We start from the raw sequence: 26,118 nt of genomic DNA, 5'->3' as shown, positions 1-26,118 counted from the left end.
AATAATTCAGAGAATTAACTCTTTTTTTCAACATAACATTGTGTTAAATAGAATTTAAGGTTAAATATGTGTAAGACACCACTCATTATCACTGTGTAAAACTGTGTAAAGCACATTCTTGAACAATCCAATTAACTGACTATAATGCTACATTTATAACAGATTAAAAGCTTATACATTATGTGTAATTAGATAATTTTAATGGTGATTAATGCACCAAGTGTGAGTATGTGTGTGAGATCTAGTTCCTGCTTGATTTGAGCCATAAGATACACTTTTCCCTGCGGGGCTAAAGGTCATAGAGGATTGTGGGAGCACGCTGCGCCACAGGCTGCGGTTTCGTCACCACCAGTATTGAGTCAGGTGCACTCCCAAGGATCTCACTGCCAGCTGCCGTCGAGGCAGGGATCATCTGCCTAAGCAGCTTTCACATGATTTCACCCACAGGGAAGAGTTAAGGAGACGTTTGTAAACCTCTTCAGACCTGGCCTTGGAGCTTCTTCCTGCTTTGACTTAAGAGGTGAACAAGGACTGTGCAGCAGACACTACACCAGAGAATACTTCAGTGTTGAAAAAACATTCTGCTCATTTGCAGTTTATTCATTCCTACAGAAAATGTTGACATGCACAAATTTTACAAAAATATACAATATATGCATCTTATCCATTAGACCTTTATTCTGACTTTGTCTTTGAAAGTATACTAAAACACATTCCCCATCGTTCCATTAGCATTACACTGAAATCACCACTGAGACTCAAGTGATAAAGTACATAGATCAGATCTTATAAAGATATGCTGCGGAGGAATCTCAGCAGAGAGAGAGCTGAGTTAGATTTATCTACTTGAAAAGACTGTGGGGAAGTTTCTCTGACCTTCTCTGTGAGGGCCAGATTAATTTGAACAGATGAAGTTTGTCTAAGAACAGGTTTGGGTCAAAGTCAACAGCCTGATGTCTATACATGCTGTGCAAAGATGTGACTGGTATTACATACTCCAAAGGGCGCTGGCAACCCTATCCTTGGAGGAAAAACTCTCTCAGTGAGTCCTCTGTGTCCATGCGCTACTCCAACCTTTGGCTTTTAATGACACAATAATTCAAACTGATAAACTATAAAACTAAGTCAAGATGACATGACACGGAAACCACAAGACTTTTAAATATAAAACTACTTAACTATAGACTGATGGGACTTCACTTGACTGTATGTTTTTTAATGATTTATGTTCGTCTTTACAGATATGAAGAAAATAATCTTCCTCCTCTGCCTCGTTCTGACTTTATCTCTCACTGAGTTCAAGCAGCCCTTCAATAGCTCAGAGAGATTATAGCCTGCTGAGCTGTTTGTGAGCTAACTAACCCTCAGCAGATGCCTGCCTGATGTTGATGAAACGACTGCAAGATTTAAAAGTTTGCCTTTTCACAGCAGATGTTTTGACATATCATAGCAGGAAAGGCACAGGTGTAATTAATAGTGTTAATTATGACTGCATACCATTCAGGTGTTTTCAGTTTTCAGTGGCCCTGGTACTATGAATGCTTGCTCACTGACATGGTTTGGTGGGACTTCTAAAAAAAGCTATCTTTAATGGTATTGATTACACCTCTTCTTTTCCTTCAACAAGTCAAAAATATGTGTAAAAAAGTGTTTTCTGCTATTAAAAGTAAATTTAAATACTCATATCAGTGCAGGTTTAGCCAGAAATTAATTATTAATCTAAAGAAAAATCAATAAAAACTTAAGTTTCACGAGTCGTCATAGACAAATACTGGACTATATGATACTAATCATTTAAGTCCAAACTAAAGCAACATTTAAATGTTTGACTAAATACCTAGTGCCAGGTGACTGAAGAAGACTGCACCACATTACCACATTATATTACTAATCACTATGTATCTTCAGATACTGTATATTGCTAGTAAGGAGTAAGGGCTTGCTTACAGCTGACAGAGCAGCTCACACCGTAAGAAGATTATTGTTTATGTTCCCCCTGGCAGTATAATGTATGTCTCCAACAGGAAGTGTGTTAGCTAAGTCCATAAGCCTGGAGCCTGGAACACTAAAGTGCTGTAGTCCAGCTCCCAACATGTGAGGCTGAACTCCCAGCTGGATGCAAAATGACTGATGAATGTCAAGAGACAAAATATTTGCAGCTTACTTTGCAGTGAAATTGTTAAACAGAAAACATTTTTTTTTATTCATTGCCTGACATTTCTTACAGCAGTGTACAGCAGCATTTGGAATTTGATTTAAGGCTGGATAATTATACAGCCTTGAATCAAATTCCAAATGCTTTAGATTTAATAATAGGTTCTATGCTGTAAAATGACTGTGCGCTAATAATAAATATAACATGACTGATGGCGTGTAGGTTGACTCAGTCCTCCTCTTTTGACGATGCTCCTCCGTCTTTCTGTTTGCAGCAGCTGTCTGTTCGTCTCTTTCTGTGACGCTGCTCCCCTTGCTCACCCACAGCTGGCAGAGCAGCTGGCACAGGCACAGGCACAGGCACAGGTAGGGGCCACTGGGGATCGAGTGGCACGGGTGTGGCACATCTGGATTTGGAAGATACATGCATCCAAACATATGAGTAGAAAAAGAAAAAGGCTTCTTTCCTGTTGCATCAGGTGGACCTCTCTTACTGCAGGTGCTTCTCCTCTGAGCCTCATGCATTTCTCTGTCCGCAATCTCTTAATGCATGCACAGGCTGCTTCCCTGGGAGCGGATCAGGCAGACAAGTCACTGACCTGAAACAAACCTACACAACACACAAGGTCAAGGCATGACCTTTATATGTGCTGTTATGGCGCATTAATGCAGAGTACTGGCAGTGCTACCTGAAGAGGATGTACAGGAAAGAGAGTGGAATAATCCCATTTTGGGCATTCCCTGTGCGTGTGTGTGTGTCACTGGAGCGAGGGAGGATTGTGGGGGTGGAGGGGGATGAGGAAAAGGTCTTCCAAGCATGAAGACAGAGAGGCAAAGAGGACCAGACAAGACGATAAGGAGATTGGGACAAAGACAGTGACCTGGGAGCCAGACCACGCTAAAGGTAGTCCACAAAGAGGATGATGTACTGCAGACAGCCTGAGGAAGGAGTCTACCCAGTTCGCGGTTCCATCTGTGGTGTAAAGAAAGAGCTAGAGGAGCGAGAGAAGGCAACAGAGAGCATGTGTGCGAGGGAGCGTAAGCTGGGGCATCTGGTTTTGTTAAGGCCCCAGAACATTCCTTCCCTCTGTTCGACTCTGGCTGGCAGCTTTTAAAGGGACACATTCGCTCTCATATCCTGCTCTGGGCATTGCCCTCTCTCTTGAAGTTCGATTTATGACTGCTGAGGGTCACAGGCAAGATGTATGTCTGTATTTCTGTGTGTGCTCTTCTGCATGGCACTCAGGGTTGTTACAGAAGAGAAATGTTATGCATCTCTCGTGACACAGAGGAGTAAAAGCAGAAGTATGCTGATGACAGCAGACTTCAGCTGTCCACCTGTTTATTTATTTCTTATCCAAGTTATATTTCTTTTGGGTTTGTTTCAGTGTTCACTAAACACCCCTAGCAGTCAGCCAGCAATTAAAAATGTTCTGACTATTACTGATTTAAATGTAAAAAGGCAGTAAGTGGAACTACTTGGCCATATTTGTTCTTTAAATTGATTTTCAGGTGTTTGCGTTTCAACACCAAAAGGATTATTTTCAAGTGAAATTTCACATTTGTTTGTTTTTCCTTTTAAAATTTAACCAGGAGCCGTATTTCCAACCTGAAATAAAAAAAAATAAAAAATCTTAAATGTGATTGCTGATGGTTGAGTAAAATGTGTTTTTGGGGTGATGCAAGCAAGGTGAAACCTGAAATTGTGCAAACACTGTACAACAACATTATAATTACATCATTAAAAACAAACACTAAACTGCATAGCTATCATAAAAACTAATGCAGAATGACTGAAATGAGCCTGCAGTTCCATGATGCAATGCTTTTGTTACATGATACAGCAGGTGTCATGGTACAAATCTGAACACATGAACATGCTGCATAAGTAACCATTTTTCACGCAGGGATGGACTATGATTTAATTTTTATCATCATTATCTTCATGTCACTCCTGGGGACGGACGGGTCTTCAGTGCAGGAAAGAGCCGACCACAACAGTTCTTCAGCTGGCAGCTTTAGTTGGTACATGAGGACATAAAGCTTGCCAGTGAAGAACTGCTGTAGGTCAGCCAACAGGCACCATATATACTCCATAACCTGAAGAAAAAGATGGACGTATTTCAAGCTTTCATTTCAATTTGTTGCTTGCTACCATCTGTGTCAGTGAAGCTAGAAGATCCAAATTTACAGTGAGGCTAATAAGATGAGACACCTGTCAATCAAGCAAACACACCCTGAAACATATTGCTGTTTACATCTAAATGCCTCCTTAATAAAACAATGATTCTCACACATTAGCAAGGCGTTAACTTCTGATGACAAAAAAATAATAATTTTGCATTTCAGAAGAAAATTTGGGACCTTTTCAATGGAATTTTGTGCAGTTAGAGATTTTTTTGGAGCCAACATCTAGCAACCGTGACTGGTGCTCTGTCTTAAGGTGCTTCCACATTGGCTTCAGCTTTTGGCCATGCTGGTTGCCGCTTGGCACAATAACACACACACACTCCTTCTTTCTAAATCAGATTCTGATTCTTTCTGTGCTGGCATTTAGGGGAACTTGTTGTGGGAGAGAGGTGAGGAGGTTTTGGGGAAAGGCAGAGAAAAAGATACCAGAGAGAAAAAACTTTATAACATTCTTTTGTCCTTATTTGTGAATACTGCGGTTTACGGCGTTTTTAAAAAAAAAAAAAGTGCGTGCACGCATAAACAAACAAGCCGCGCGTGCGTACCAGTATCACACATGCCAGCCTACTGTTTTAGCATTCTCTCTGCTTTCGCTATAATTGAATACAGAAGTTTTTGCTAGCTAGATAGCTCGGCCTCTGGTTACAGCCTAGAACTCCTGATAGAAAACAGCTCTTGTCCTGTGGGGCAGTTCAGTTTACAGCAGCCATACAGGGCTGAATGAAGGAATTTTCCTTGCAGTTGAGACACTTCCACTCCCTTGGGTGTGCGGGACTGCTTCACCAACATGTCAAGTATTTTGTTATTTCACCTTGAGAAAACCCCCTAAATTTCCATCCCAGTAAATGTCAGTTTAAGAAATGTTGGTAGAAGGATGAAGCCCTTAAGAGGGGCCAATTTGAGCCATCATCGTCTTTGCTACAAAATAGTTTTGAAAGTTTAACAATGGCTAGATCAAGTGTAAGAGATTGAAAGTGACAAGAAAACCCTTTACGTGATGTACCACTTTAACATCCCCTTTCAGCTGGCCACTGTGTAATACTTACGAGTAGCCCTGGATTTGTCTTGCCTGGATTCCATTCAGCTGGCCTGACTTCAACTATTGCAGTCAGTCAGTCTGAAAAGCCTTTCCCTAGCAGCATATTCTTTCACAGTTCAAGGACAGGACTTTGGGCAAACTAGCTCTCAGCAGCACCGCGAACCCAGCAACCCCTGGAAACTCAATGAACCCCACGCTGCTCTGAGCAACAGCGGAAAGCTCTGGACGGCAGACACACACACACACACCCTCTCAATGTGACCGTACGATCCTCTTCCACTGAGACTAGTAAGATTTTCTGAATGGGCTGTGGGCCTAGATCTTGTACTGAATCTGGAGGAATCCATTGTGGGCATGTAATATTGAAGATGGGATCCAGGGAAAAAGGCACCTCCTTGGAACTCATTGGGCAAATTTGTAAAGAGGCACCTGATAGCTCTATTGGCCTTTGTTACTAGTGAGGATGAGTGAGATGATAAGTTTCTTTTTATATTTACACTGAAAGAAGATAACAGTTTCACGAAAGGCTGGTGAGAGTGGTAAACAGATAAAAGGAATAAGAACGGACAGAAAAGGATGATGAAAAGGGAGCAGCAAACACTAGCAAGGTCAGAGATCGCCACGGCTACATAAAACAGGCTGGTGACCATGTAATATCCCTGATATGACACAAGGTGAAACAACAAGCCTCCCTCTGGCCTTGTACAATGAAAGGAGCACTTCATATTTAGAGTCAAATTGCTCACTAACCCCAGCTAGCACAAATATCTTCTGTACGCTGAAGAATTTGAGTGAAGTTGTAGCATTGGCTGGAAATGTGACACTCTAGAGGACTGAGAACTTGACTCACCCATACACACCATTTTCACCTGCAGTAGGCAGGGTAAAAAAAAAAGAACGTTATGACACCTTTTTTTCATTTAAGATAAATCATCCCTTCTTTGGACATGATCATACTACAATTATTTTACCTTGATGCAATCTGCAATCATTCTCACACAGCATTGACTTAAAATGCATTTGTGTGGACATTTGAATAAAAAATCCAGACTATAGGACTAGTTACCTGTCTGGACATGCAAGGCTAAAGGGAAAATTGACAGCAATAAAAGAATGAGCATCAAAAGGTACAAAACAAAAAAAGGACTACATGGAATTAATTTACATCCTCATTACACAATAATTACATGTATTGGTTGTTTTTTCCCATAGCAAAAAAAATGAAGTTATGCCTCTGGCAAATAAAAAAAACCTGTTGTGACAGAAAGTTTTTTTTTTCTTGTAAATGTAATTTCAGCCCCTATTATTCCTTAGCTATGTTTTTTCTCTGCTCACGATATGTAAAGCATGCTCTCTACACACACACAGAGGCCATTCCAGAAAGGAGAACACAGTGTACCAGAGGAGTGATTTATTACACAGAGCTGACGATTCCCAGGACAATTACAGTCAGCCTAAGCAACAGGCTGAAAATGGCTCTTCGGAGTGTGTACGCACAAACACGCAAACACACAAGGAGCACACGGTGCGTGTGTATGAGTGATTCAAGCACAGTTGGCTGTGTGCAGCCGATAACTTAAACCATGGAGAACAAGGCCTACCGTTCTCAAATTAAGTCATACTGGTAGGTTAACGTGCTAAGAGAAACATCGCTTCTATGTTTCAGGTGTTTTAAGCTTTTCCGAAGGCAGTACAGATTCAGACTCCGATTCAGACGACTTTATTTATCCCAGAGGTGCAATTCAGTTCTACAGCCTAACCAGTCCACACAAAAGAAAAACTCACAGGCAAGCAGCAACGTGTCAGAACAGTGACGGCTTTGGAGACAGATGGACTAAATATCTGTTAAGCTCTTGCACACACTTCACACTTGGATAAAGACAGAGCCAAAAGGTGTTTAGTGGACGCAAGGGTTAGTTTGCGGGCAAAAGTTGAAACTGAAGTGAGGTTTGGCTAAAAGTAACACTTTAACTTTTTCCATCCAAAGGATGGAAAACACCCTTGTTTGTTTCCAGCGCAACTGAACTTGTATGGAGGCGGCTGTGGGCATGCTTTGAGCAGTAATGGCCTTTCTCTGTAAATTTGACTGATATCTAATTGCTGAAGTATGACTAAAAAAATATTTAGAGGATGGAGAATGGACAGTTGCCAATGACAATATATCCCAAAGGGCTGTGCAGGGAATGACTTGGCCAACATGAAAGAATGGGAAGCCCCATGAATCATTTCAAGAATGCCGTTTCAAGTCCAAAATCTATTGCAAAAAAATGCATCCAGTCTGAATTGTTACATTTGCACCGTTTAAGTGTGATAATCATAAGTAGTAATATAAGCTGAATGTCTCTCCTGCAACATGAAACAGCAAAAAGATAACATGGAGATACTAGCGACTAGCTCTTTAAGATGAAAGCCAAATGTGCAGCTAATACTTCAATTGAGTATACCATTATTGTTTTCTATAAGGGCTGGATAATCTTACGTTTGTGCTTTCTGTGTTATGAGGATGAGAGCAGCTTTGCAACAGATTCTGACAAGCCTCTTATCTGCCCTCCGAAGGCATCAACAATATCCAATTCACAAGCAACATCACCCAGCCTTCGTCTCTTTTGATATCTAAAATATTTTTCCCTTGAAAGCCGCAAGCTTGGCAGAACAGCCATAATGTTAGCTTTAAAATAGCATGCTTACGGCACGCCCCAGATTAATTAGTTCAATACCACCATAACAATCAAACATATCCAAGTTCAGTTTTCCCCATCTTGTACTAACCTCTATAATAATAAAAAAAAAAATCTGTCAACACATAAAATATAAACATTAAATTTGCGTGATCCAGTACTTTAAAGTTATGGTCTCAATCCAAAATATTTATAGGAGTAATGATCATATTATTACGAGTCCAAAACCACTTTAATTTTTGTTTGGAGAGATAAAGTTGCTATTTAAGGCCTAGGAAACATGATAAATGTCAATCAAAGCCACAAAAGTAATCCAAAACATATTTTAACTAGCATTTCTTTTAAACTCTGCCTATAATCTATAATATGTAAACTCCCCCTCTACTCAAAAATGTGTTTTTCTTCTGTTCCTACAGTTGGATGTTTGAGCTTCACTGTGTAGAATGATGTGTGCGCACAGTTTGACACTGGGAGGCTGTTTTCACATTCATCTACTGAAAGTGGAAAGTTTCTCTCTGCTCATTGAAAATCCGATTTAAAGGAGTGGGCCTACAAGCGTGATTTGTGACATCACAAATATTGGAAGCCAGTCATGGTCCAATATTCAACTTACACAAGTGTGATGTTGAAACTTGAAACCTCCAGTGCACAAACACTGAGAATGGACTTGATAGTGACGTAGGAGACATTTTGTGCCCAACAGTTAAACTTCTGAAATTAACAATATTTATATATTTATAGTTTCTGGAATTTTTAATGAGGGAGAAGGACTAGATGTACTTTTAAGGATTTGAACAAGGTAATTTGTCTTTTTTGTGGAAAAACCAGACACAAATTATTATTCAAAGTAGAGTCTTTCATATACATCTTAAAACAAGTCTGGAGGGGATCTTTAACAATAGATGCTGTAAAAAACAGCCAGTGCTCAATCATGCCACTGAAAGCACAAATCCAGCTCGACCAATAAAAATGCTTCCTTCGGTCTTGAGTTCTTGTGAAATCAGTTTTCCTTAGGGAAAACCTTGGCACATCTGCTGCACAAAGGCATGACTATCAGTGTAGGTATTTTGATACTGTTAACCTTGTCCATTTGCATGCACTCCTCCACATATAATCAAGGATCCATGTCTGTGATTGCGGTGCTCTAAGATTTTATAAACTCTATTTACAGCTGCATTAAATGTTTAAATTACGGACGACTAGTAAAAACTACTTGGAGCAAAGATGATTATTAAAATCCAATCCTTGGTGTGCATGTCAGTATATGTGCACATGGTTCAGGTGGATAAAGCGCACACACTGAAAGCGTAGTGTCCCAATTTGGACAGGTCTGCACTCAATCGTATGTGCACACCCAACCCCCATAATCTTTCTCCCAAGGCCACAACAAATTGCTTTCAAGTCAACAATAGATCAATATATTTGCTTTCCTCCTACAGTTTTGAATGGGATTAGTGAGAAGAAAGGGAATGAATTTCAAGACACATTTACATACAAACATACAAACAAACATACACACACACACACACACAAATTAAACATTGCTGAAGGGTAATTCTGGTGGAGAGGCATGCTAACACTAGCACTCTGTCAGAATATGTTCATCATACGTACTGCTGACTTCTTGATCATTGTGAGTGTATGAAAGAGGGATAGTGCGTGTGTATGAGGTATATGAATGAGCACTGGGGGGGTTGGGGGGGGAGTCCACGCCCTGTATGACCAGCTCGTTCTCTCACAGCACGCCATGTGAATTATGAAATGCCACTTGACAGGGGAGGGGAGGAGAGTGCGCGCATGTGCATGAAACCCATGCATTTATACTGTATAATCTCTATTTTGCCCATGGCTGCTGTTTATCTGGAAATGAATTAATGATTCAGAATGAAACCAGTTACAGCTGGATGTGGAACAACAAGTTTCAGTAGTAGAAAACAGGAACGTGCGTCAGACGTTCTTCAAGCGTGGACTGAAGCCCTGTAAAAAGCTAATGTGCTCCTCATAAGAGTTTTGTCTAGTACAGCTGTTCCCCTGGTAGGAAACATCCAGTCATCTCCTAAAGTGCAGTAATAAAAGGTTTTCTTCTAATTTGGGGGCTGAAGTTGGAGGGTTGGGGGTGAGAGAAGGGGGAATATGCAGAGAAAGACATCACTAAGGGTGGGGCCCATGAAACATGGCATAAACAAGTGATTCAGCCACATTGTTGCATCTCTCAACAAGGCATTTTTGTTCCAAAAATACACATCCAAACACAACAACCTGACAGCATTTATGCTACAGTCATTATCCACACGTGTGAAATTTTGCAACTCCCTTTGATCCACTGAGCACAGCTTGTTGCATGATGGCATTTGCTCAAGGAAGAGGTGATGTCAATTGGCAGGAATTCAGCAGGTGGGAGAGAGGAAGAGGAAATGACCCTTTCGGTTAAGTCTCACAGAGCGTCTAACAGGATTTTATACCGAGCATCTGGAAACAGGAATGCATGGGAACAGTATGGAGTGAGCATATGTGTGTGTGTGTGTGTGCATGTGTATATATAGGAAGAGGGAGGCTGGGTGGTTTCTGCCCCAGTGATGTCATGAAGTGAGAAGCAGACAACCTGGTACCTACCACGCAGAGATGAGACAATGACGCAGCATGACTGCGTATCTGCGTACGTGTGTGTGTGTGTGTCTGATGCAAGCTCCTGTGAAGGACACCGCGTGTCAGATTATCTACACACACATACACACACACACACAGAGCATCAACCCCTCCTCTGGAAAATATAACTGAACAGAGAGAGAGAGAATGAGAGAGCTCCTGAGATAGGGAGATACAGAAACAGAGGGGTGGAGGTAGGGGTGTGAACGCTGGCTAAAGGGGCCCAACATAAAGAAAAGATTTGTGTGCTTCCTCCGGCTGTCATCTCTCTTCCTACCACTGGGAAGAAGTGTGTCAAAGAGTACATTGTTTCTCTCTATGTATCTGTTTGTGTCCATCCCTTGCTTTGGCTAAATGCCCCTATAGTCCTCATGAATTCATTCTCTCTCCCTTTCTTTCTGTATATATATCCTTTGTCGCCCTCCCCCTCTAACCAGCAGTTTAGTTAGCTTGCTGAAAGACAGGAAATGCCTGCGGGGCAAATGAATAAGAAGTGGCAGCTGCCCATGCGTGGTACGAATCCCGAGAATCTCCTCAGTGTCATCCCTTTGCCCCGCCCATCCTCCCTCCAGAGAAAGAGAAAAAGATACAGAGGATTGAAACATGCTTTAGACCATGAACATCGCTCCACTGCCCAATGCCACTTCCTCATGAAATAAAATACAAACCACGGGTTGTCTACCTGCCAATAGTGCCAAGTTTGCTCTTTGAGGTGACTGTTTCACCCTTTACTCTCTGGAGTAAAAAAAAGGAAAAGTCTCACTACTGCAATTGGCATCAAAAGCTATCTGGTACAAAACAGTCAAAGGCACGTAATGCAGCAATCAACAAGATGCGATCTACTGTTAAACACAAAGAACAAAAAGAAGGAAAACAAATTTGGCTCTCTGAAACCCCATCTGTCTTTATTTCCAGGCAACATTTAGCGGCTGAATGTCACCAAAATCCTGACCCATTCGTATAAGGATCAGTTTAGCTAGGTGTGACGGCCTAATCTGTATGAAATAGCACATCTGCATTTTTTCCCAGAGACAGTGTTTTATTTCATAAAAGACTTGAATTTTTTAAGCATTTTACGGAGCTGGTCTTTGTTTCAGGCTAGGTGGCCACCCTCCGTTATAAAAACCTGGGGGAAACCTTGGTTTCTGTCCTGCTTCTACCCCTCACTGGTCCACTCCAAACTAAGGGACATGCAACAAGCCAAACTTTCACCCTGGTTTAAAAATACCCAGTGGATTTTAGACCACTAGTAGCACTGTCAGGCAATGTTTTTTTGAGCATGTACATGCATGCGCATGAGTATGCGGCCGCCAAGATACACAATCCTGCCGCCAGTTTCACACTATTCCTCTCATGCACAGTTGGTAGCAACGCACCAACAAAGACACTGCTAGCAAACAAACATTTATGTATACAATGAACAATTTAAAATATATTTTTAAAATTGTCCTTAAGGATAAACAAACATGACCAAAACACTGAGAAACACTGAGCGTAAATATCAAATTTTGTTTGTTTAAAAGAAAACACCACAGGGCACCTTTAAGTAGTAGCCGGTCTTTCATTCACGTGCATTCCTGGGAAGTCTGTGAGTATAGGGCTGTTTGTAATCTACAAGTCTGAAAAGGGGTCAATGATGCCTTTTAGAGGAGTTCTAGAGTCCAGTTGGGGTGCAGATGTCACTAGACTAAGCATTAAAAAATGCTAAAAGTTATGAAGTGCAAGGCCCGTTGCATCAGTGGCTTATGTAGCCTTGTGGTGTTATGGATTCACAAACATGACGATAATGGTGAGCATGTCACAGTACATCTACAAGTCCAAAGGCTGGACATTTGGATTAATTCAAACATTAGTCCAAACCAAGTTGTCTTCAGTCTGTCGTCTCCAGTTGCAGATAAGGACCCATAGAAGGTTACAGTGTTAATATGGATGGGTCCCCGCACGATGTAGAGATCATAATTTGGTTAAGTGGTTCACAGGTTTATGAACTAAATTTCTCATTAGATGGAAAAGGATTAAGATCTATCACACTGACAGAAGATGAAATGATAAGCTGATGACAGTTTGCTTGGCAAGTGGAGGGCAACTGCCATTCAACCACAGACTCATCCCATTCAGTCGAACAGGGTGTGTATGTGTGTGGAGGAGGCATGGCCGAGGTATGTTACATTAGAAAAAAAAAAAGAAAAAAGGAATGTTTGTATAAGTGTGTGTATCTGTGTGCGAGTGTGTTTCCTGCCGTTCTTGCCCCAGCTGTACCCAGATGGCCAGAGAGCAGCGCGTGCTAAGCTAACAGAGACGAGAAAGAGACATTCACCCTGAGTTAGCGAGCTGGAAGGACACTGTGGTCTGATGCCCCACGAAGAACGACCCCATCTCTGCGCCATTTTCCTTATGACCCGACACTCATCCACAGCCTATAACATATCCTCTATTACATTGTACATGTGTTTATTTAATACATTGAATATGACATTTACAAGACATTTTAAATTATTAAAAAAAACTGTTTTTCTTACATTTTCAGTTAATGATTTAAAAATAAGGTGGGACTGCAACAGTTATTTTCATTATTGATTAATCTGTTAATTAATTAATTTTTGATGAATAGATTAATTTATTATTCTCTATGAAATGGAGAAAAAGATAGTAAAATGTCCAAAACTCAAAGGTATTAAATTTTAAAATTATTTGAAACAGAGAAAGCTGCAAATTCACACATTTAAGAAGCTGGAAACCAGCAGTTAGTCAATTGGCTAATTGATTAATTGTTTCAGATGACATAGTTGGAGCTCATTCTTTATCATAGATCATAGATGCTGCATACAGAAAAAGATATAATGGATTACACAAGTGGTATTAATTAACAAGTAATAATACTTTTACGTCCATTTATTGTCACCAATTTCTGATTATTGGTACATTGATAACACCAGTGTGGTCCACACTAACAAAGCCATCTCACACTCACAAATCCTTCTGTCTGCAGTACCCTGATGAAGACCGCTGGTCGAAAAAAATTTGACTAAATCATTTATACCAGAATTTTTGGAGTATGCATCTACCTGTCTTTAGTACTGTGTCTCTTTGGCCTGTCCATTGCCCCTTTCTTTCGCTTCTCTCCACTCTCCCATCTTTCCTACACTGATCTCTCATGCGCTCCGTTTAGCTCTCTTCTTCTTCATAGCTTTTTTCCCTTACGTGATCTATTTTGTCCTTTAATATCATCTTCCTTGCTCTACCTTTATTTTATCCCTTCCTCTCCTCCTTATCCTGCTCCAGTCTCTCTGTGTCTTTAGGTTGGTCAGTTCAGCAAGGCCAAGTTACATTCCTGGGATGCCTGCTACATATGGTCCACATTCCAGCCGGTCTGCCGAGAGGCCCACAGCTCCTCGCCGCTGGCCCTGCAGAGACCAGCCCAGAGCTGAGTGTGCTGCAGCATTGCTTCTGCCTAAAATAATCTTAATACAGTCATAGCTAAGCTCAACTGATGCCAGCGTCAGACTAGACCTTACTACGCCTCACAAATGAAGAACCATAAATTAAGACCCAGAGCCTACCATGATGTTTCATTTCGGTCTCTTTCCTTGAACACCACCTGCTGTGGTTACTTTCTTGAAAGAAGTATCTGTTCCCTCTGGCTACTAGCTCTAGCTATATCTATGTATGAGCGTGAGCACAAAATCTACAATGCACAATAGTCCCGGTTCTTTAACTGGGTCACCTACAGAAAAGTGTGAAAAACGAAACCTGGATGCCATCTATTCAGGAGATCACTATGTGCACACACACACATATCAGAGGTGAACATCCTCGGTAATCAAAGGGCTCAACCCTTTACTGTCAATGCCGGCAACTCAGGGTAGAAACTTCCTGGTTTCCTGCATGTCTCTGAGCCTAAGCCTGCCATAAGAGTGGCTACCAACCTCTCGATCACGCTACCAACCAGTCCTCATTACGCCTGTATTCTGTGTTTTCCAGGTAAAACAATTCTAGGTTAAACAAGGTAGGTAAAACAATTCAGTTGTTGTTACTTTAGCATTTTTGTTGCTAGAGAGAGAACTTTCCCAGTGGGCAAGCACACACAGTGCAACATGTGTTGTACATATGAGCATGGGGCTGGTTTGGTAAACCACACACAGCCCTGCTGAGAGGTGGTGACAGTCTCTCTCCATATGAGGCAGTTAAAATATAGTCTGGGACACAGTTGGAGTACAGTTAGCGCTGCATCACCAACTACTATATCTCAGACTTAGCCGTGCTGCACACACCCACACATCATTGTTCTGTGACAGTGTGCACATAAAAGCACAGACAGAGAGTACATCTGTCTCTCCATCAGATGACACACACACACACACACACCTATGTACAGCATAATGAAACATGCCAAGGAGCTTTGCTTGTCTTAACCAAGTGCAGACACACACCCTTTCAAACCACTTACAATTCTTAGACTTGTTAACCTCTTACAACTTACATTTAAATATTCAACTAAAAAAAATGCAGTACTCATCTTGAAGCGTGTTAAAAATCAGCCTAAGCTAGTCAAAGCTAGCAGCTCAGAGCCTCTGATGGGCTGCCTGGGTGTGGCCATAAAAATGTGCAACCTCACTGCAGCTACCGCATTTCCACCGCAGATCCTCCCCTCTTTGATTGGCCATCAATAACAGTCAATGTTCAGTCCTGCTCAGTTACACCAGGTCACTTGATGAGCCGGTCATTCACAAGCTCAACTTTGCGGAGGAGGAGTGACTCATCAAATGACATATTTTTTATATTCTTTGGTTTTGATCAATGTCAGCAACAATAATGGGGCAAAACGGTTCCAGATCTTTCTGCGGGTATTTTGGAAAGTTAAGTTGAAAGCCTGCTGGTCTTGCAGGCTAAATCCTTCCCAATTTGCTGAGCCACAAATACACATATATTTTCGTAAAATGAGACAAACACTCAAAACACACACTAACACATGCACACACACACACATGGATAAATGTATTCACATGTACACACAAAATCCTGACTACTGGGATAATTTAACATTTCACTCTAGAGCACAAGGACATAAAATTACCGGCGCAAACATCAGATTCCAATCTTGCTCCCCTCTTACATGCCCTTTCTGTGTGTGTCTGTCTGGGGAGTGGCGCTATGGACGTCACTGCTGGACGGCTGTATTAATCACATCTAGCCATGCAGAGATAACAACTGTGCCGGCTAACCACTAACACACACATACATAGGTCAATCCAATGTGGCTGAACAATCAAAGCTCAGACAAAGCAAACATTCAAACAAGATGGCAAAGGGGAGAAGGAGAGAAAGAGCGCATAAGGTGGCAACTTCTTAACAGCACTGGTTGGTACAGTGTACTGTACAAATAAGGCCGCCATCTGAACAGCAACTCAACTGAGGGTTTCAGAAGTAATTTAATTCCTCACAAACTGACAGTAATAACCCTTGAATTACAAGAATGCAGCTACTGAGGTTGCAGATTCAGTTCCTATTTCACACAAAAAACATGACATTGATGCGCAATTCTAACATGGATCATATTTCAAGCAGTGGAAGTCCACCAAAAGACCACTACAACTCTTCAAACAATTACAAGACTCTAACATCGTTTTTGCAGTCCTTTTAACACTCAAAATGCATCATTATAACCTAAGTTAATGAGGTATAGCCAATGCGTCATCACACTCTTACATGTGAAACTAGTTCTAACACAGCACTTCCTACATGGAGCGTGGGTGGGACACGTGCTGAGACTCTGATATAATTAACACCGAGGCTAATTCTTTTAAAAAAAGCCACGGGTCTGAGAGTTCAAATGGTGGCATCCTGATAATCCAGATGTGTCCAGTGGCCTGGACTCTGACTGGCCTGCAGCATCATGTATAATTCACTATTCATAGCCAAAGAGTGGATAATTACAGCAGGCCAGGCACTCTTCTGGAAAGGGCAGGCAACTGGGAAAAGCTGAAGTGAGCCCCTGTACGGCTAACAAGCATTTCCAGAGAATCTCCGGCCAGAAATGCACATTTACTTTTTGACATCATGTAGGATAGGAGGAGGAGAGGTTACTTTTGCAATTTAACCAAGTAAGCTTGTCAGTACAGCATAGGCCCTTGAAAAATAGGCAGCAAAAAGGAGCCTTTAATGAACCCCTCAGAACTACAATCTGGGAGGGGGGGGGGACAAGTCATCTGCCAACAGAAATGGCCATGATTTGCACAAGGTCAAGATATCCATCAGGAGCTTTTATGCCTTGCAGAGCTACGAGACGACAAAGTCTGAGCTGTCTTTTGGCTGATATAGATGGGATGCAGGTGGAAAAAGCCACCGGTTGCTAAACAGAACGCAAAGACGAAATGGGAATTGCTCCTCAGGAGCCAGACCTTACTGAATTAGTTACTGTGTTTTGTCCATCAACCTGCTGCAAGTTTAGACAGTCTATGCACTCTGCCCCCCGGTTTTCTATGAGTTCTAGTGGCAGGAATTATGTAATCTTATTGGCAGTGTTCAGGGTCCTCGAACCTTCGCTTATGCAATCTCCGTTTAAAGATTTCAACATTTAGGAAGGCAGTGGGTTAAAATATGACAACTTATCAAAAGCTCAGGTTCCAAAGCTCAAATTCTTTGGTAGAAAACTGAGTGTACTCTGGTTGTAGAGTGCCAGTAAAAAAAAGCAAGCAATGACAAACAAAAATGTAACCAAAAAAGGCTAAAAACACATTAATGAGGAATAAAAACTACAATGTGCACCAAACTCTCTCATGGACATACTTCTTGAATGTCATTAGTTAAGTAGACAACCAGACATACCTTTATACTGTTATAATAAAGCTCTAAACATTCCACAGGTTGACTCAAATATAAACCCTCCTTACCTCCATCAATTAACACGTCCGTAGATACCTGGAAGTACGTCCTGGTCCCATGATCTAAAGTTGGTTATAAGACCAGACGGTCTTTCTGAATCTACTGTAGGCACCTGGAGATACTGAGGAGGAAAAAACAGCATAAGACAAGCTTGAAAGGGGAAATGAATGACGCGGAGGGAGAGAGAGAGAGACAGGGAGAGAGAGAGAGAGAGACAGAGAGAGGGAGGGAGAGAGAGAGAGAGAGAGAGAGAGAGAGAGAGAGAGAGGAGGAGGAGGAGGAGGAGGAGGTGGGGGCAACTCTCCACATCCATAGTGCGCTGCAAAGGGTGGGGCCTCGAGGAATTCACTCTATCTGCTTTCCTCTCGACTTAAAGCTTATCTTAATTAGACTATACAGGGTCACTCTGCCTGTGCACTCAATTATGACTAAGTTATTGTGGCATACACCCATTGCAAGACTGAAGAATGACTCCTCGATATTTTCACTTCTTTGACAAGTCGAGCAGACTACTGTAATATAGACCAACTCTCATGTCCCCCTACTGCTGGCTTCAGATTCATTCAAAGCCCCAAAACGTTTTGCCAAGGTAAAGACACACCCGTCCCATCCTATTCTAGTAATATTCTCGCACTATAACATAGAAAAATACAGCTTTATATAGGCCTCTGCCGACCGACACACCAGCTCACAGCGAGAAACCATCCCGTTATCTTGTATTTATACTGATACTGGGTCTTAACAGAATGGTTAAAAATGCTAAAATGCCTTTATAAGATAAGACCGTGGCACGCCCTCTCTCGTGGCCTTTAAATGTCACCACTGCTAAAAAAGTTTGCAAAATGTATTTGACAGTCGCACTTACTTTGGTTCTGGTAAATCCACTGGTTCCACCGAGGCACTTGCCGGTACGGTTATATCATGTCAAATATGTGCAATTTAGCCGTGCTTGGGTAAGATTTGAGGAATATTAGGCTCTGTTCGGGCTGTTTCCCCCACGCCCAGTTTGCCTGTGGCATTCAGTAGGGCTGGCTACTGTAAAGTTGCCACGTCCGTTACATTGCACAGACTTATGAAACCAAAGCGAGCAGTAAGAAAAAAAAATTTACTCGACTTACTTCTTTACTGCGTAATAGTCTAATTAATGCAGGCTACTGCAAGCGTTTTAAGTCAAAAGGTGCGCACATCAAGATGGCAATACATTTGTTATGTAATGAAAATGACTGCAGATTCTTAAAAGCCAATGGAAGATAGAAGAGTCTCAGGCCCGAGCGGCTACTCTCCGGTAAAAAAGAGTCAGTTTTGTAACATTTTTCAGTGCACAAGCCTCACAGAAACCCTCAGCCACACCTTAACTCTCAATCAATTTTTTTTTCTGACACCTCCAGAGGTTTCGACGAGACGCGAAGCTCGCAAGTTCCCCCTGACAAGACTGTGTGTCCCCCGGTGTTAACGTTTAAACCATTAAAAGACAAATGTAAAAAACGGTCCAAGCTGAGTATCCGGTTGGCCGGTCCCACCCCGTGCTGCTCGCTGCTCCTCGGGGCTCCCTCCCCGGTCTCTCTCTCCGGTCCAACTCCTCTCTTCAAACCGGCTTCTCACTCCGATCAGCTGGCAGGGCCGTGACGTCAACGCCCACAACCGACCAATCAGACGCAAACCGGAAAAGTCACTGCTGACGCCCTCCTCACACGCACGATGACTATCAGGTGCCTCGACCAATGGTGGTGCAGATCTCTGTGAGAAATAAGGCGGGCACTAGAAATAGCGGCCAATGGGATTACACCCGCCCATAGGAGGCGTTTCATCCTCTGACCTATTAGGTGTTAGGAAGTATTATGTGTGAAGTGTTGGGAACTTTTCTACACCACCAGGCTACAGATGAAATTCAAATTAAAGATAGTTGAAGTAATGAGCTTATTACGACTTAAAGCAATGACATTTCATATGGTCAACTAGTCAACTTTAGCATGTGTGTAAAAAACAAATGTCAGTGTCAAATGTTCCCTGTTTTATTCTATTCTGGGTCAAGTCAGTCAAGTCAAATCAGTTTCATTTATATAGCTCAAAATCACATTTGCTTCAGATGGCTTTAAAATCTGTAAAATATATGACACTATCTATCTTTAGCCACTTAATTCAGATAAAGAAAAGCCATTCTATTCTATTCTATTCCATTCTCTTCCATTCCATTCTATTCCATTCCATTCTAAAAAGGCCTGGTTCTGAGAATCACATTCATGCACACTACCTTGCATGGTCTGGTGCTGGAGAATATAATTGAACTTCTGACTATTTATTATCCTAAGAGGCCCATCAGACCTGCCAGTTTGGGTCTTTAAACTGTTCCTGGGTCCAGGATGATTGAGTTGGATCTGGATTAGCCTTCCAAATAGCATCAGGTTGGCTAACATTGTCTCTGCTTCACCATCTTCTACAGAATGACCTTAGTTAACAATTTGTACATTTTCTGTCCTTATTGTGGGCTGGTGGTGGTTATATAGCTAACTTTTTACCTCATGCAGCCATTTTAATGTTGCGTATGTCCTGTCATTGTCTTTGGAAAACACTGTGTTTCCTGCTAAAAAAAAAAAAGCTCCATAAGTAAGCTACTATTATGTCTTCATTACAATAAATCAAACATATTTTAGTGGCAAAATACAGATTCGCTGTGCCAAGCAAATGCGAAAGCTTATCATCTGGCATACCATGCGGTAAAGAGTACCATTAGATTTATGATTTTATTTGACAATATGGTCATTTATTAATGCTATTGGACATAAATATATGGTCAGATGTCTTTTCTGGTTCATCAGAGACACAAAGCAGGCTTGAAGTTGTGCCACACTTGTGACAAACACTTCACCTCCCACCTCTTCTTCATTACTGTATATACTGTAAATTTCTCATTCATGGCTTCCCTAAGAAGTCTCCATCTTGAATACAAAATGTTTAACACTGATGCCCAAACAACCAAAACTCTTTAGCATTTTAAATTGTTTTTCAGCGCTCCGTTATGCATCTTTTTTAGGCAAACAAAGCATTCCTGTGGTTTGGAGTGGAGTAGGAATTGGGTTCTACTACCAAATAAGTGATTGCACTTCTCGTGGACGGAAACCTCAATTGGAGGCTTGCTTGTTGAAGTCACTACAATTCCACATTTGGAAAAGAGAATGGAGTGTGTGCTATATTTTCCCTTCCCACCAGAGGAAAAAAAAATGAAACATTTGTATGCCAACTGTGGAGGTAATTCTCTCTTGAGGACTCTAGATGAAATGATGGAATTTACATGATAAGATCTTTCTTAAGAAGATTATCCATGCTACTGCAGATACAGTAGCAACAGCATTTGACGAGTGAGAGTGACATGAAGACATGAACATGGGTTTATTCCTGAAATACAGTAGAGCGTATAGAGACTTTGATACAGTCAAGCAGTGCCCAGTGTTGCATAATTGACGATACCTGAAGTCTTCTCAGGCCACTGCAGTGCATGCATGAGAAGACGCAAATTTTGGGTGAATTTTCTCATAATTTTTTAATATTGTGGGTCTGTGTGTGCATGTTGCAAATGCATATTTTCGCATATTAGCATGGATTTTGAGAGTGAGGATCATTATTCTACTTGCATGTGTACACAGCTATTGCGTGCATATTTACGTGTATGAGCTGCACATATGTGCTCATGCGTGCATCCATGTGTGAACTGTAAACGTGTTAATGTCAGGGGATGATCAAAAGCATGCAGTTTCAACGGTGCCTTATCAGCCCATCTCTTAGCTGAGGCACAGAGCAGTGAAGTTACACAGATCAAAGGCAACAACCTGTCAACCTTTTTGTTGTAACATATTTCAGGCAGGCAGTAACACAATGCCGCCTCAGCACAGTGACACAGCTTTTATTCCTTGCCTCAATTTATGTTGATGCATTCACAAAGCTGGGCAGGAATGCGCCACAGGCACACATCGTTCTGGAAACCAATCCTTCCTCCCCTCAGCGTTATTGCATGGTTCTAACCCACACCGTGAGATGGCTGTTTCCTCCAGAAGCAGACTACGATTGTTTTTTTTCCCCTTTGTGTCTGTTGACTTAAACCCATCAGGGCCGGGCGCACCATTCGATTCATACCTCAGGAATGCTGTATTCCCACAAACACATCTTTACTGTAGAACTAATAAACTCCTCGTGGAGTCTTGAATAAACACACATCGAGGGAACTGTGAGCTAGTCTAGTTTGCTGTGGATGACCCTCATGTCCACATACTAGGCTTATCACTAGTAATATGATATGATGAGTGTTTATCTGAGTTTAGCATGGCTTAATAGTTTTTGTTTTGTCTTCCATCACTTGAAATTGAAGGAGCAGTTGTATTTGGGGTATTTTACTTCTTACTCAGAGTCACAACCTCTTGACCTTATACTAAAGTTATTTACAATACACAATGTAGTGTAAAGTCAGGAGGTTGTAATATGTGGCACAATGAGTTAGCAAAGCTCTGTAAATGGAACCACGTTCCTGGAAATTCTCAATGGCGTCTGCCATACAAGGAACTACTCTCCTGAGACTGAAAATGTGATTGCTGTTATTAGTTTTTGGAGCCGTTTCTAAACAAACTAACATGACCAAACTCTTCAGGGGGGGAAAGAACATGTCACCCAGTGCAATGGTCTGGCTCACTGTTTAATAGTTTTTGGACAACAACAGTGGACTACAATACAGAGGAATAAGGTATATCAGGCTTTGGATTTAGGCACAATAATTGTTGGCTTAGATTTGCACATGCCAGCCTCATCCTTTAAGTATTAAACTCTGAGCACTGGACAAAACTATGCTATGTCCATTTGCCCAAACTAACATCATGATGGAAATGTATCATAGTTGTAGATACTTTTAAATTATTTGCAAAATGAAAACATGTCAAATTTTAAAATAGCAATCTTTTTTATAAGATTTTATTTAGATTTGTTTATATTTACAATATACACTTCCCACATCAACAAAAGCAAGACCCACAATCTTAATGACAAAGCAAAACGAGACAGGAAAACAAAACAAAACAAAACAAAACAAAACAAAACAAAACAAAACAAAACAAAACAAAACAAAACAAAACAAAACAAAACAAAACAAAACAAAACACATTTACCCCACACATCAAACAAACAAGCTCAACCTCCATATCTTCATATCTGATCAACTTAAATGAAATATGTTAAATATAAATAATCACACACATACATCATATATAACTCAAATACCATTCCTCTCTATCAAGTACCCTGATATTTTATCCTTCACCAACTGAAACTTCAACAACAATATGACCCTCTGGATTCTGACCACTCAACTGGCATTATTGTCCACCTGTCCTACACTCTAAAAAATAAATACCACAAAAAACAAACAAACAAACAAAGACCAATAAACAAACAAAAACCAAAGAACCTCAAACTAGGTTGAAGTATAAAGGCCACATTGTTTATTTATTCAATGCTTGTAATACTTCTCCCCGTTTGATTTCAAATTGAGTTGATTTGTTCTTTTCGGTGACTATTGTATTTTCTATTTAAAATACAATCTTAATATCTTCAGGTGTGGCAAAACAGAAAAGCATAAATCTACAAAACTCTCTAATTGTTTCCCAGTTAATAGTGGTGCAAATTCCCCAACAGCTCATGTCACCCAAACATAAAGTGCCAAACTTTATGGACACTATATAAGATGTTCAATAATTAGGAAAACTCTAACAAGCATGGGGAAACATTTTTGCCTTGTTTGTATCATTAGCATTACAGTAACTGGGTTACAGTCAATAATGACTGTTACATGAAAATAACCAGTTAAACTTTACTGTAGGTGAATGACAGGACAATTAGTTTGAACTGCTTAGTCATGAACATCTTCTGATACATACAAAATAAAATGTAATTATAATTCAGGTGGTTTAGGTGGACATAACACCATTGTTATTTTACAATTATAGCCTGAGTGATTCAACGTTATTAGCAATAATGAAGAAAGCAGCATGTGTCTGCATCCGTCCTTTAGAAAAGACTTGCATCAGAGCGTAAGTGAGCCTTTAGAGACGTGTTTAAGTGTATCAGTGGAAACATAATGCTGCTACTTCCTGTGTCTCTCATAACCACAAAGCATAGACTCAAGAACAATGCTGTGATTTGTGCAGCAGTACAACCAGTCAGGTTGAGCTGCACATTTTCCATCCGCATTTCTCTCTTCAATACGTGCTCCTCTTTTCTGCCTCTTCACTGTGCCTGGTCTCTTCCCCCTCTTTCTTTCTTTCCTCCCCTCCCTCATTTGTGATCTTGTGCTCAGAGAACATAAATCCCTCTCTTAAATAGATTCCAAGAATCAATCAGCACCTCTGCCAGGCAAGGAGCAATCTGGAAACTATTCAAGCCAGGTAATGGCACTCCAAAGCTGAACAGAGGGAACACGTTGCATAGTCACACACTACAACAGGTGGGGGACTACTGCCAGTGAGCAGGACTGACTCTCACAGCTGAAATAGAGTCTGAAGCCGTGACACTGACAGATTGCAGAGGATATTACCTAAACCATCCTGGCCATACAGGATCAAGGTATTATGGTCTATGAAAGTGCAGCTCAATCATAAAGAGGTTTTACATAAGGACGTAAGGTAGCATGACTTACCATTACCTTTTTGCTGCGTGAAGTAACATGGTAGTATCACTACTTTGCTGATTTATTGTGATGTTTTTATAAAAAAAATATAGATTTTGGTGAGCTGTTGTAATTATTTACAAGTCTAACTATTGCAAATGATGTTAAAATTCCTTGTGCAGGTAAAAGTCAGTAGGCCTGCATGTTAAAACAAGACCAAGAGTCGAAGCCACACTAGCAGCTCTGAGAGGCTGTACTTAGTCCCAGCAGAGCTTTTGGCTAAATGTTAACATCAGCATGCTAACATGCTCATAATGGCAATGCTAACATGCTGATGTTCAGCAGGTATAATGCTTATTATGCTCACCACAGTACTTTAAGACTGAGGAGGTAGCTCCAGGTCTGAAAAGTCAAGCCAATGCGGATGCGCCTTAAACCTGCATTCTGTCTAATGACCAGCAGGGGTGTGGCTCAAAAAAGACATCCGATTGTATAGAAGTCACTAAGACAATGACCCTATTTCTCACTTGATTTATTACATCAGTAAACATTTTCCTAACGCGTTTATGGTCTTAACTGCTAGCTGCAAGTCTTCTTCAATACAGCATGATGTTCATTTAGTAAATTATGGTCCAATTTAAAGTAAAATAGACAATAAAGTAGGGTGTGCTTTAGGGCGTGTCTACCTTGTGATTGACGAGTTGCTACCATGGTGACAATGTTGGTTACGTACATTAGGTATCGTAACCCCAGATTAGAATAGGTGTATAGATGTAGCTGTTGCTATTTTAAACTATTACAGTATGTTTTCAGTTCATGAAAGTTTGTTGTAACATTTTGGTTGCCTTAAAAGCGTTTGGTTGTACTAAAAGACCCTCTGAGTAGTCGGCTGTTCAGTTTTTTCCGGTAAGTACTTTCATTTTAAGCCTGTTTCTCACTAGCCAAAATTAGCATTAGTATTATCACAGTTAACGTGAATCATGGATGCACTGTGCTAACCAAGCTAGCAGCTAGCATTAGGGTCAGCTCCACTCTCTCGTCCAAATATGGTCACTTCTGGATCCAAAATTCCAAGATGGTGACGGTCAAAATGCTGAACTCGAGGCTTCAAAACGGGAGTCCACAAACCAATAGGTGATGTCACAGAAGCTACGTCCATTATATTACAGCTGTACAAGTACAGCTGAGTATGATTGTAATCTCACTAGTTTTGCATTTAGTCATGAACCAAACTATTGGACAAATTGAAATTTTGACCTAATGGTGCTAGTTAAGGGTTCACCAAAGTTACCACAATTAAATCCTGAGGTGAACATGAGTGCCTTTATCAAATTAATCCAATAGTTGTTCAAAATATTTCACTAAAATAAAAAAAAATATTTCACTTTTCAGAGCTACTTAAACAGTCTTAGTGAAAATGACACATCTGATTAGGTGGATACTTAGTTTAAGGTAACATATTTCTATGTGGTCATAGTACTCTTAAAGACCTTGGAATAAAAGGCTTAAAATGAGAATTGGACTCTCAGATACACATTTGAGCAAGATAAGTACTTTTTTCAGGTTTATATACTGACTCAGTTACACAACTGTGAATTGCTGATATCCAATGACCTCCTTCTTAGTCTGTTATAACGTCAGAGGTCTAACACACACCTATTCTTCTCTGATTTTGCCACCCTAAGTCTCCACCACCACCTATTCCTCTCTCTTGATCTTTACAGTTGTCTCCAGCTTTTCTCTTTCTGGTGTCTTCCTAGAGTCCCACAATTAATCTGTGGGCTTCTTGGGTCTGTTCCTCTCAGACTGTCAGTTGGACATCAGTCACTGGGGAGTTAGGGGAGCACCTCTGTCACTTTAAGGAATGCCTCCGGTGAAAAGAAACT

At 40.9% G+C, this 26,118-nt stretch overlaps 2 long non-coding RNA genes across 3 annotated transcripts; one reads left to right on the top strand and one right to left on the bottom strand.

Annotated features, from left to right (window-relative positions):
• Nucleotides 1-561: 561 nt before the first annotated feature.
• Nucleotides 562-19,187, bottom strand: LOC137186023 (uncharacterized). Of its 2 annotated transcripts, XR_010928952.1 has the most exons (3): nucleotides 18,455-19,183; nucleotides 17,598-17,710; nucleotides 562-2,561 (listed from the first exon to the last, which is right to left on the bottom strand). It is a non-coding gene; the product is annotated as an uncharacterized lncRNA (long non-coding RNA). The 2 variants fall into 2 exon arrangements; XR_010928951.1 differs by having other exon boundaries at nucleotides 17,598-19,187.
• Nucleotides 19,188-19,826: 639 nt separating this feature from the next.
• On the top strand, nucleotides 19,827-22,631 carry LOC137186725 (uncharacterized). The gene is made up of 2 exons (XR_010929088.1): nucleotides 19,827-19,991; nucleotides 20,621-22,631. It is a non-coding gene; the product is annotated as an uncharacterized lncRNA (long non-coding RNA).
• The last annotated feature ends 3,487 nt before the right edge of the window (nucleotides 22,632-26,118 follow it).

Source organism: Thunnus thynnus, chromosome 7, assembly GCF_963924715.1.
Source record: "Thunnus thynnus chromosome 7, fThuThy2.1, whole genome shotgun sequence".
NCBI lineage: Eukaryota > Metazoa > Chordata > Actinopteri > Scombriformes > Scombridae > Thunnus > Thunnus thynnus.
Note: the sequence above shows the minus strand (reverse complement) of the source record. Positions and strands in the feature narration are given on the sequence as shown.